Source organism: Scyliorhinus torazame, chromosome 5, assembly GCF_047496885.1.
Source record: "Scyliorhinus torazame isolate Kashiwa2021f chromosome 5, sScyTor2.1, whole genome shotgun sequence".
In the NCBI taxonomy this organism is placed as follows: Eukaryota; Metazoa; Chordata; class Chondrichthyes; order Carcharhiniformes; family Scyliorhinidae; genus Scyliorhinus; species Scyliorhinus torazame.
In genome coordinates, this window is record NC_092711.1 from 294353979 (window position 1) to 294366677 (window position 12699).

A 12699-nucleotide genomic window follows, 5' to 3' on the forward strand; every position below is an offset into this window, starting at 1 on the left:
GTTGCTTGTTACTTCCTCAAAGAACTCTAATAATTTAATCAAACATAATTTCACAAAGCCATGTTGACTCTGCCTGGTGGTAATTAGATTTTCTAAATGTCCTGCCGTAGCCTCAATAATAAATTCCAACAATGTCTCTACGACCGATGGCATGCAGTTTCCTGCTTTTTGTATTCCTCCTTTCTTGAATGGAGGAGTCACATTCACTATTTTCACTATGATGGGACCTTCCCTTTCAGAAATCCAGAATTTGGGGGAAATTAGAACGAATGCTATCACAAATGCCACTAACTTCAGGCTGAAGTCCACCAGGACCTGGGGACTTTTAAGCTTTTAGTTCTATCACCAGGGAATTGTTTAGCGTTCCTCCCTCCCTTTCACCTCCTGATGCCCAATATGGGGAGGCAGTGGCGTGAAACCATTGTTGATTGTTGTAAAAACCCATCTGGTTCACTGATGTACTTTAGGAAAGGAAATCTGCCATCCTTACCTGGTCTGGCCTACATGTGACTCCAGATCCAGAGCAATGTGGTTGACTTTTAAAATGCCCCCAGGAATGGGCAATAAATGCCGCCCCAGCTAGTGACGCCCACATCCCATAAACAAACAAATAAATAAACTACTTTGAATGTAATTTGTCATTTCCTTATTTTCCATTATTGATTCTGCAGGTTCTCCAGAGGACCAATGGTCACTTTTCCTTTCATTGTACCGGTTGAACTTAATGCTTTTTTTTACATTTCTACTCGCTTTCCCTCGTACACTAATTTCTCCATCCTTATTCATTTTCTAGTCATTCTTTGCTCATCTTTATATTCTGTCCAATCTTCTGACCTACCCCTCATCTTTGCAGAATTATACACTCAATTTAATATTATCTTTAACACATTTAGTTAGCCACGGATGGTGCATCCTTTGCTTAAAATCATTCTTTCTCAGTGGGATGTATCCTTTCTGAGTATTCTGAAATACCTCCTTAATTGTCTGCCACTGCATCTCTACTGACCTATCTCTTAACCTGATTTCCTAATTTTTCTGTCTTCATACCCCCATAATTGCCCTTAATTAAGTTTAAAACACCGCCCTCTCCCTCAAACGGAATGGGAAATTCAATCATAATATGATCATTGCTACCGAGGGGCACCTTCGCAATGAGGTCATTAATTTATCCTATTTTATTCCACATGCCCAGATCTATTAGAGCCTGTTCTCTGGTTGGTACTAGAATGTGCTGCTCTACGAAATCTCAAAAATGCTCTTATGAACGAAGCGTCCAGGGCACCTTTGCCAATCTGATTCACCCAATCTATGTAGATTCGAATCATGCATAATTATTGCCATCTCCTTTTCACAAGCCCCCCTTATTTCTTCATGTACACCCCATCCTACAGTAGTTGATGTTGGGGGCCTATAAATCACCCCCACAAGTGACTACTTACCGATACTATTTCTAATCTCTTCCCAAACTAATTCTACATCTTGATCTCCAGAACGAATGTAATCTCTCTTTTGTACCAAAGTCATCTTTTATTATCAGAGCTACTTGTCCACATTTCCTATCTTCCAGTCCTCCTAAATGGCATTCACCGTTGACTATTCAGGTCCCAGTCTTTGATACCTTGCAGCCATGCCCCTGTAATGGCTGTCAGATCATAGTATTTATTTCTATTTGTGCTGTGAATTCATCTGTTTTACTAATGCTATGTGCGTTCAGATACAGAACCCTTAGTTCTTTTTACTATTTTTGTTACCACTAGCCTGATCTGCTGGTGCACTCTCTGGTTTCTACACGTCTCTTCCTCCCACATCTTCATAATCATTTCTCTTGTTCCTACATTGCCCTTTTTCTATATCTTCTGTGATGAATGTAAGAAATTGTTTTATTTTATATTTTCTGCAGTAGTGTTATTAAAGTAACCTAGGTAAGATTCACACAAACATTGTCTGCTAAAGCTGTGATTTATGATGTCGGAAAAGTGAGGTAATCTTTGATTTTTAAGGGGGAATGTTCTGCTGACAGATTTGAGAAGCATAAGCATTAAATTGTTTACAAAGAGGTGGCTAATTGAATATTGTCTTGGTTTGTAAGTCCCTGGGGTGTAGATAATTTGAGGGATGTTGTGTTTTGTCCTGGCTAAATGGTCATGGGATATCTTGTGGGAGGATGAAATTAAGGGGAGAAGCCAGGTCTGTCAGTAACTTTACTTTTCCATAGAACATACAGCCGATCGAGTCTGCACCGACTCACTATTAAGCCCTCACTTGCCCCCTATCCCTGTAACCCAATAACCCCTCCTAACCTTTTTGGTCACTAAGGGCAATTTATCATGGCCAATCCACCTAACCTGCATGTCTTTGGACTGTGGGTGGAAACCGGAGCACCCGGAGGAAACCCACTGAGTCACGGGGAGAACATGCCGACTCCGCACAGACAGTGACCCAGCGGGGAATCGAACCTAGGTCCCTGGCGCTGTGAAGCCACCATGTTATTGGCATGTGAGAGTACCTTTAAGAAATGGATGTTTAAGCAATGTACTTTTAAGAAATGGAGCTGGTCATATTACTGAAGTGATGTCAGAGGGTGGGGGGAGCTCAGCTCACTTCTGCTTTTTGCGTTTCAGTTTGAGAGAGCAGCTTGGGTGTGTCTGTGTGTTTCCAGTGAGCTGCATGAAGAAAACAAAGGGGCTGTAGACGAAGTAACCAAAAGCAGCAGCACGGTTGAACCCTTTCTCACTATATTGAATGTAACCTAATGTGCTCCTGTGTGAAGGTTGGTTAAGTCTTTTGGATCTTAAAAGGACAGCTGAAATGATTACTTAGTCTTTAGGGGTTATCTTTGAATTAATGGGTGTTAAGATGTTCAATGGTTGTTTTAAAAAGGTGAACTTGAGTTGATAGAATAAACATTGTTTTGTTTTAAAAACCACTTGTTCATTTATGCTGTATCACACCTGTAGAGTGCGCCGTGTGCTCCCCACACCACAATCTATTAGAAGTTGTGGGTCAGTTGAACTCCATGCTACACTTTTGGGTTCTCTAAACTCTGACCCATAACAATTGGGGGCTCGAGGAGGATAAAAGCCTATCTATTGGATTGGCTTAATGAATTTAAAGACAGTGAGGGGTGAGCATATAGTGTGGTTGCTGTTCAGGTGTGTTGTGGACAATGGCCCTTTCAGAGGCTCAGAAGTTTTTGGGGGTGGACACGGTAACACGCAGTACATTACGGACAGAGACTAAAAGCAGACTGTTAGATTTGGCAAAAACATTGCAGTTAACATTGCCTGGCAAAATGTGAAAAGAGGTACTTACTTAAATGCTGAGCATTTACATTTGCCTGAGATACATTCTGACTCATTAGAAATGGCAAAGCTCCAGTTGCAGATTAAGCAACTTGAACATGAAAAAGAATGAAAGCAGCTTGAATATGCAATGAGAGAAAAAGAAAGAATAGCCCTGGCAGAACAAAAAGAAATAGAAAGGGAGATACAGATCAGGGAAAAGATAGAGAGAGTTTGAACTTCGGAAAATGGCCATGAAACATGACGGTCAGTTAAAATTGGCAGATGTAAAGGGAAACGTACAGTTGGATGTGATTTATGAGGATAGTGAGACAGAGCGTCATAGTCTAAGATGTGGGGATCTATTTAAATATGTCCAAGCATTGCTAAGGTTTGGCGAGAAGGAGGTAGAAGCCTTTTTCATTTTGTTTGCGAAGGTAACTAAACAAATGAAATGGCCACAGGACATGTGGGTATTACTGATTCAAACAAAGCTGGTAGGTAGAGCTAGTGAAGTGTTTGCATCACTACCGGAGGAGGTATCTGAAACGTATGAGGAGGTGAAAAAAAATCCATCTTAGGTGCATATGAACTAGTGCCTGGAGCTTACAGACAAGTTTAGGAATTTATGGAAAGAATTTGATCAAACATACATGGAGTTTGAAAGGATCAGAGTAATTTTGATAGGTGGATAAGGGCTTTGAAAATAGACCAAACGTATGAAGCTCTCGGAGAAATTATACTTTTGGAGGAGTTTAAAAATTCAATTCATGATGTAGTGCGAACTCATGTGGAAGAGCAGAGGGTTAAAATTGTGAGATTAGCAGCAGAAATGGCAGATGATTATGAATTAGTTCATAAATCAAAGCTTGGTTTCCGACATCAGTTTCAGCCTGTGAGGGATACCACCTGGGGTCATGAGAAATACTCAAGTGGTAAAGGTGATCTGATGGGAGATAATAAAGAGAGTGTACCTCAGATTACAAAAGAAATCCAGGAGGGTGGAAGAGAAATGAAAAAGTTTCAAATGTTTTCACTGTAATAAACTAGAACATGTAAAGTCACAGTGTTGGTGGTTGAAGAAAAGCACTGGGAAGGCCAATGTGGTAAAACAGGATAAGACAGTAGGGTTTGTTAGAATGGCAAAGGAAAGCCCAAGGGAAGCAAACGAGGTGCAAAAGATTGTACAGCCTGATCAAGAGATGATTGATTAGAAGGTACCAGATCTCTTTAAAGAATTTACTTGTGTGGATAAAGTTTACTCGTGTATCAGGAGGAGCAGGTAAAGAAGTCACAATTTTAAGAGATATGGGAGCTAGTCAATCTTTAATGGTAAGAGATGAGGAATTATGTAGTTTGGGACGAATGTTGCCAGAAAAGGTGGTAATATGTGGAATTCAGGGTGAGAGGAGTAGCGTTCCATTATATAATGTAAGGTTGGAAAATCCAGTGAAGAGTGGTGAAGTGGTAGGAGGAGTAATAGAGAAACTATCTTGTCCAGGAATACAGTTTATCTTGGGTAATGATATAGCTGGATCGCAAGTGGGAATGATGCCTACTGTGGTTGATAAGCCAGTGGAAAATCAGACAACTGAAGTGTTGAAGGACGAATATCCTGGGATTTTTCCGGATTGTGTAGTAACAAGGTCGCAAAGTCACAGGTTAAGACGAGGAGAAATCAAAGAGTGAAGATGAAGTTGAAGTGCAATTATCGGAAACGATTTTTGATCAGATGGTTGAAAAAGAACAAGAACAGGTGGAGGATGAGGCGCATATTTTTCGTTCAGGAAAATTGGCGGAGTTACAACAGAAAGATGTAGAAATAAAACGGATATATCAGAAAGCATATGCGGAAGAGGAACCTGAGAGTATACCAGAGTGTTATTACCGTAAAAGTGATGTCTTGATGAGAAAATGGAAACCTGCACATATGCAGGCAGATGAAAAGTGGGCAGAAGTTCATCAAGTAGTATTGCCGGTAGGTTATAGAAAGGAGGTGTTGCGAGTTGCACAAGGTACCAGTGGGAGGTCATTTGGGGATAAGGAAAAAAGCTAAAATCCAAAAACATTTTTATTGACCTGGACTACATAAAGATGTAGTTAAATTTTGTCAATCATGTCACACATGTCAAGTGATAGGGAAACCTCAAGCAGTGATAAAACCAGCGCCCTTAATACCCATTCCAGCATTTGAGGAACCTTTTACAAGGGTCCTAATTGATTGCGTAGGACCGCTTCCTAAAACAAAAAGTGGGAATCAACATCTTTTGACTATAATGGATGTGTCTACTAGGTTTCCAGAGGCCATTCCAGTATGTGATATTACAGCTAAAAAGATTGTGGAGGAGTTACTTAAATTCTTTAATAGATATGGACTACCCACAGAAATACAATCGGATCAAGGATCAAATTTTACCTCCCAAGTTATTCAAAGAAGTTACGGATAGCTTAGGAATAAAACAATTTAAATCAACTGTGTACCATCCAGAATCGCAGGGAGCGTTAGAAAGGTGACATCAGACATTAAAGACAATGTTGAGGGCTTATTGTCAAGATTATCCAGAGGATTGGGATGAAGGAATTCCATTTGTACTGTTTGCAATTAGGGATGCACCTAATGAGTCAACCAAATTTAGCCCTTTTGAACTAATTTTTGGTCATGAGGTAAGAGGACCACTTAAATTGATTAAGGAAAAATTGGTGGATGAGGAATCGGAAATTACATTATTGGATTACGTGTCAAATTTTAGGGAACGATTAAATAGAGTAGGTGAATTGGCTAGACAACATTTGAAAGTTGCACAAAATGTGACGAAACGGGTAGCGGGCAAGAAATCCAAAGTTCGTAGTTTTGCCAGTGGAGATAAAGTTTTAGTGTTGTTACCAGTGGTAGGTGAGCCTTTAAAAGCTAGGTTTTGTGGACCTTATCAGATTGAAAGGAAATTAAGTGAGGTGAATTATGTGGTAAAAACGCCAGGTAGAAGGAAGACTCACCGAGTGTGTCATGCGAATATACTTAAAAGGTACTTTGAAAGGGAAGGAGAGAAAAAGGAGGTTTTAATGATTCTAACGCAAAGTGACAAACCAAATCCAGATGACTGTGAATTTGACATACCTCAAATTAAATTGGAAAATGAGGATGTTCTTAAAAATTGGGATAAATTGTTAAGTAACCTTCCAGAGGAAAAACAAACTGACCTGAAAGAGTTATTGATATCACATGGGCAAGTTTGTAGAGATAAATTGGGAAGTACTAAAATGGCTATACATGATGTAGATGTGGGAAATGCTGTTCCTATCAAACAACATCCATATAGACTTAATCCTTTAAAATTGGCACAGGTTAACAAAGAGATTGAGAGTATGCTTAAAAATGGCATAATTGAAGTGGGTTGCAGCCAATGGAGCTCACCCATATTGATGATACCTAAACCAGACGGTACCCAACGGTTGTGTGTGGTCGATAGAAAGGTGAATGCAGTTACAAGAATGGACTCTTATCCTATCCCACGTTTGGAGGATTGCATTGAGAAAGTGGGACAATCCGCTTTTATTTCCAAATTGGATTTGCTTAAAGGTTGCTGGCAGGTACCTTTATCCGAAAGGGCGAAGGAGATTTCAGCTTTTGTGACTCCAGATGGTATATACCAATTCAAAGTTATGCCATTTGGTATGAAAAACGCCCCAGCCACATTTCAACGGCTAACTAATACCGTTGTTTCAGGATTACCCATTTGTGCGGTATACGTCGACGATCTGATAATTTTCAGCCAGACATGGAAAGAACATTTGCAATATCTGATGGAGTTATTCGATCGACTTCAGGTGGCGGGTTTGGTGATAAACCTAGCCAGAAGTGAATTTGGAAAAGCCCAAATCACTTTCCTTGAGGAGTTTCCGATACCCTCAAGACGAAGGGAAATAATGTGATTTCTTGGCATGAGTGGATTTGATCGAACCTTTGTGCAAAAGATTTGTAGCGTGTTTGCTCCACTGATGGACTTGCTGATGAAACGTCAAAAATTTCAATGGACAGCGGACTTTCAACAGGCATTTGACTGCCTGAAAGCTGTGGTAAACGATGCTCCTGTATTGGAGAATTGCAAGGGACTCTGTGATCAGATTGAACGGAAGTATCTAACTTTTAAGAGAAATGCCAAGGCGTAGAGGAATGGATGGATCGTGCAGAGACTTTCTTGTTCAAAGAGACTGTCAATCGAGAAGGATTTCGGTTGGAGGAAGAACAAAAATAAATTATTATACCTGTTTGCATGTGTTGTTTTTTTTTTTTTGAACCGGTAAAGTGTTTTACTGTGTGCATTTCTTAATTGATGGTGCAACGGTGAAAAATGAAACCATCTTGAAGTTGATGGGTGGTTTTTTTCTTGGGGGGAGGTGTCATGTGAGAGTACCTTTAAGAAATGGATGTTTAAGCAATGTACCTTTAGGAAATGGAGTTGATCATATTACTGAAGTGATGTCAGAGTGTGGGGGTAGCTGAGCTCACTTCTGCTTTTTGAGTTTCAGTTTGAGAGAGCAGCTTGGGTGTGTCTGTGTTTCCAGTGAGCTGCATGAAGAAAACAAAGGGGCTGTAGCTGAAGTAACCAAAAGCAGCAGCACGGTTGAACCTTTTCTCCACTATATATATATATATATATATATATATATATATATAGAATAAGCATTGTTTTGTTTTAAAAAAACACTTGTCCATTTATGCTGTATCACACCTGTAGAGTGCGCCGTGTGCTCCCCACACCACAATCTATTAAAAGTTGTGGGTCAGTTGAACTCCATGCTACACTTTGGGGTTCTCTAAACTCTGACCCATAACACGATGCACTTGTGGTACCGTGCTGCACGTAGGATTTTAGTCTGCCAAGAAGTGTCTTCAATTTGCACCTGAAAGGTTCTCTCCAAGGACTTTGCACAGAAAAACAAGTCCAACCTGGCTGTTAACTGGTGTTTCAGCTATATTGCTTTGCTTAATTCCAATACTTAGTGGCAGCTGTAAGAAGGACATTAGAAGTCCTCCTTTGATTTTAAGAACTGTTGACTGAAAAGCTATTCATTTGTTGTTAATTCTGTGTTTAAAATTTGTTTTGACATAAAAGATATTATTGGTCAGTGTTCTCCCTCCTGTGGTGCAGTCACCTTTCCTCAATGTTTTATAAATTGCAAATGGTAGGGTTCTCAACCGGGATTCGAATACTTCACTATCTAACTCATCACATCTTTCCAAACTTGATCCCTTGCCCCCACTGGACAGTTTAAAACTCTCTATATCGACCTAGCTATTTATACAACTCGCCAGAACACTGATATTGTGGTTTAGATGAAGACCATCGCAATGGTACAGCTCCCACTGTTCCCATTAATTGAAACCCAATTCTCTCACACCAACCTTTTGAGTCACGCATTTAACTCTAAAATGGATTTACCCGAAGCCAATTTGTCAACACTCGCTAATAATTCAGAATATTACCTTTGAGTTTTTAACTTATTAATTTAACACTGAGCTGCTCATACTTCCTCGACAGAATGTATTTCCTAGTACTACCTATTTCATGGGGAACTACATGGACCATACCCACTGGATCCTCCCCCTGTCACTGAATGTTCATCTCCAGCCCTGAGGAGATGTCTTGAATCATGCCACCAGGCAGGCAACAAAGCTGTCTGGACTCCCACTCTCAGCTGCAGAGAACTGTGTCTATCCCCCTGAATTATCTATCCCCTCTTACCACTATATCCCTGTTAACTCCCCTGATGGACTGGCTTCTTGTACCATGACACAGCATGGTCAGTTTGTTCATCTAGCCACTGCTTTCGTCTGTACAGGCTGTAAGAACCTTGAACCTGTTGGACGATTGCAAAGGCTGAGGCTCGTCGACTTCTGACTTCTGGCCCCCCCCCCCCCCCCCCCCCCGTACATGCCACGCTCGCAGTCACACCCTCCTGCCCCTGACCAAATCAGAGGACCCTTTCCTAGGGGTGTGACTGCCTCCTGGTACAAAGTGTCCAAGTAACTTTACCCCTCCCTGGTGCATCCGCAGCTCTGCCTCCAACTCTATGACTGGGCCAAAGCTCCTCAAACCACAGATGTTTTCTGCAGATGTGTTGTCCTCAACCACACCGGTTGTCCAGGAGCTCCCACATTCTGCAGCCCTGCCATCTTTATTACGTTAGCTTATTTTTCTTAATTTATAATTAATAAATACTGCTACTCCCGATGACCTTTACTACTGCTAGCAAACTTTACTACAACTAGGAAAACCTTACAAATTACTCATAAATTACAGAGTTTTGAAGATAAATGAGCAAAATATTCAACCACCAATCGCTTATCTGTATTCCTGTGATGTTACACTTTAAATTCTTTCACAACGTATCTGCTCTGAAGACGCACACTGGACTCTATTGGATATCTCTTCTCAATGCTGCTGACTACCTCCTGTTCTCTTTGCGCCTGCTGCCCTCCCACCCCTCACTCGCTCACCCAACACGTTTAACTTCTCTTCGTAGTTTCTCAAAGTAGTTTTGGGACCTTTTAGCTTAATGGAATAAAGCAGATATAGTGTCATAAAAAGCTGGATTTCCCCTGGCAATCCTGCACTGAAGAAGGCCTCAACGCTCCACATTTCTGAGGAGGCCAAGTTCGGAGGTCAGGGTGACAAATACAAGGTAAGTAAATGGCAGCGAAATGACAATCTATCGGTGATCGCCACTTAGAAAATTTAGCCCAATCTGTTTTATGTTTACAGGAGAACAAATTAATTTCAGTTTTAAATAGAATGTGATATTTAATACACTTGCAACAGCATTTCCAAAATAAACTTGACTTAAATGTTTATACGATGATTCATATATGTCCCAGTTTTAAGCGAAACCAATAAATCACTGTGCTCGTGGTCAGATTGTTTTTAAAGGTAATGCTTATTTCAAATGAGTAGATGGCAACAAAGTTAGAAGAGGGTTTTCAGAAACCTTATAGCCAGAGCCTCTACCTTGTGTGACAGGAGATAATGGGAAATGTTGACATAACATTTACGTAATTAATTTACTGTTTTATAAATTTATTTTTTCATGCATATTTCTGTTACCAGTGTCTCTGTCCACATTTGTAATAGAAATTTCTTCATTAAAGTTGTCACGGTAATTACATGCTGCATTCACACCACCGGGGAAAGGTTTAATTGCACCTTGAAGTGTTTACAAAGGCTGCTTTAATTTTAAGTGTAAACAGAAATGTAATAATAGTGGAAAAGTTGCCATGAAGTGTGCCCAAATTTACGGTTGTTAACGTTTGTTGATATAGATATGTTTTTGTGGATCTAATATGACACTAATGTACTTGCAAACCCACATTAACTGCTTCTAAATTTATAGATTAATTTGATAGTCCAGAACTTAAATATTATAGAATCACTACAGTGAAGATGGAGGCCATTCGGCCCATCGAGTCTGCACTGACACTTTAAAAGGGTACCCAACTAGGCTCAGGCCCCCAACCTATCCCCTTAACCCAGTGACCCCACCTAGCCTAACCTTTTGAACACTAAGGGGCAATTGATTGTTGCCAATCCACCTAACCTGCACATCTTTCGACTGGGAGGAAACCGGAGAACCCGGAGGAAACTCACTCAGACACGGTGAGAAAGTACAAACTCCACACAGTCATCCGATTTCGGAAATGAACCTGGGTCTCTGGAACTGTGAGGCTAACCACTGTGCTGCCCAACATTGTTAAAAAAACATGTTTCGTCAAAGCTTTTTGTCTTGCACTCATTGAGACAATCACAAGAATACCAATGTTGAGGAAACAACAACTTTATACTGTATGAGAAGAGGGTGCCGATTGGGTGGCAAGTGATTGGTGGAGTTGTTGCCATGGAGAATACACCCATTGATGTTAACTGACAGTCAACTGCCAAGCATTGTTTGAAATTTAAACCAGGCAGCTTGACTTAAGTTAAGGCATTGCCCCTGTGGAATGAATTAGCAAATGGCTATCACTTATTTTATTTAGCTGAAACAGGTACAATTTTTTGAAAAGAATTGAGAGTACCCAATTCATTTTTTCCAAATAAGTGGCAATTTAGCATGGCCAATTCACCTAGCCTGCAAATCTTTGGGTTATGGGGACAAAACCCACGCAACCATGAGGAGAATGTGCAAACTCCACACGGACAGTGGTCCAGAGCCAAGATCGAACCTGGGACCTCGGCACCGTGAGGCAGCAGTGTTAACCACTGCACCACAGTGCTGCCTGCTGAAACAGGTACAATGACTTTACATGTTCTTTCTGTTTACAGAAGTAAAGTGCCTTGTGTATTAATATATGTAACTTCCAATACATGCAAATGTCCTCTTCGCATACACAATATAGTTGTTGCTACCCTGACATTGATACTGTTGTGTTTATCCTGATCAGTGCAAGATGAAAAGCTTTGACAAAATGTATTTTATCAGTGAGATTAATTAATATGAAAGTTATATGGTTTTCAGAAATGTTATTATTCCAGCCATGTACAACCTATGTGTGTATATATCTTGTCCAATGGTCTCCACCCACTGCTGCTGTTGAATGATGTTCAGCAGATTGTGATTAAAAGTGGAGTCGATGCCCTCTCGCATCTTACTACTCTTCGACTCCTTTCTTGTGATTTCATTCTTTGCCCCACCTAGTTCATATTTCATCCCTTCAAGTTTATGACTTAACGTGCTGTACATTTGTACTTCTCTCCTGATTACCCTGTAGTATTGGTGACACTTAACACCTCGAGTCAGAAGACTGTCCAAAGCGATACCTCCGAGCAGTACTGAGTAGTGTATTTGGAAACTAAACAGCCTGGCAGCTCTAGACCATACAAAAGATGCAGTGGAACTAGTCAAAGGAAGAGCAGGGCTGGGGTTCTCCTTGTGTCTTGGGCAACATTTTTCCGTCAACTGGCCATTCACTTGTCTTTGTGGGGTCTTGATGTGTCAATTATCTGGGTTTTTCTTTTTGGGCCTACAAGTTATGGTGGCATTTGAAAAGTAATCAGTTGACTCTGCGCTGTGATGCCCAACATTCCATTTTAACCTTTTTTTTAAATCATGGGATTAAGAAATATAAATAAAACGCAAGGCATTCTTTAATATTTCTCAATGAATCTTTGAATATTGTTATGGGCCAGGGCTTGGAGAACCCCAAAGTGTATCATGGAGTTCACCTGACCCACAACTTTTAATAGATTGTGGTATGGGGAGCACACAGCCCACTCTAGAGGTGTGGTACAGCAGAAATGGAAAAGTATTTTTTAAAACAAAACAATGTTTATTCTATCAACTCAAGTTAACCTTTTTAAAACAAACTGTGAATATCTTGGCAACTATTAATTCAAAGGTAACCCCCAAAGAATACAACACTAAGTAA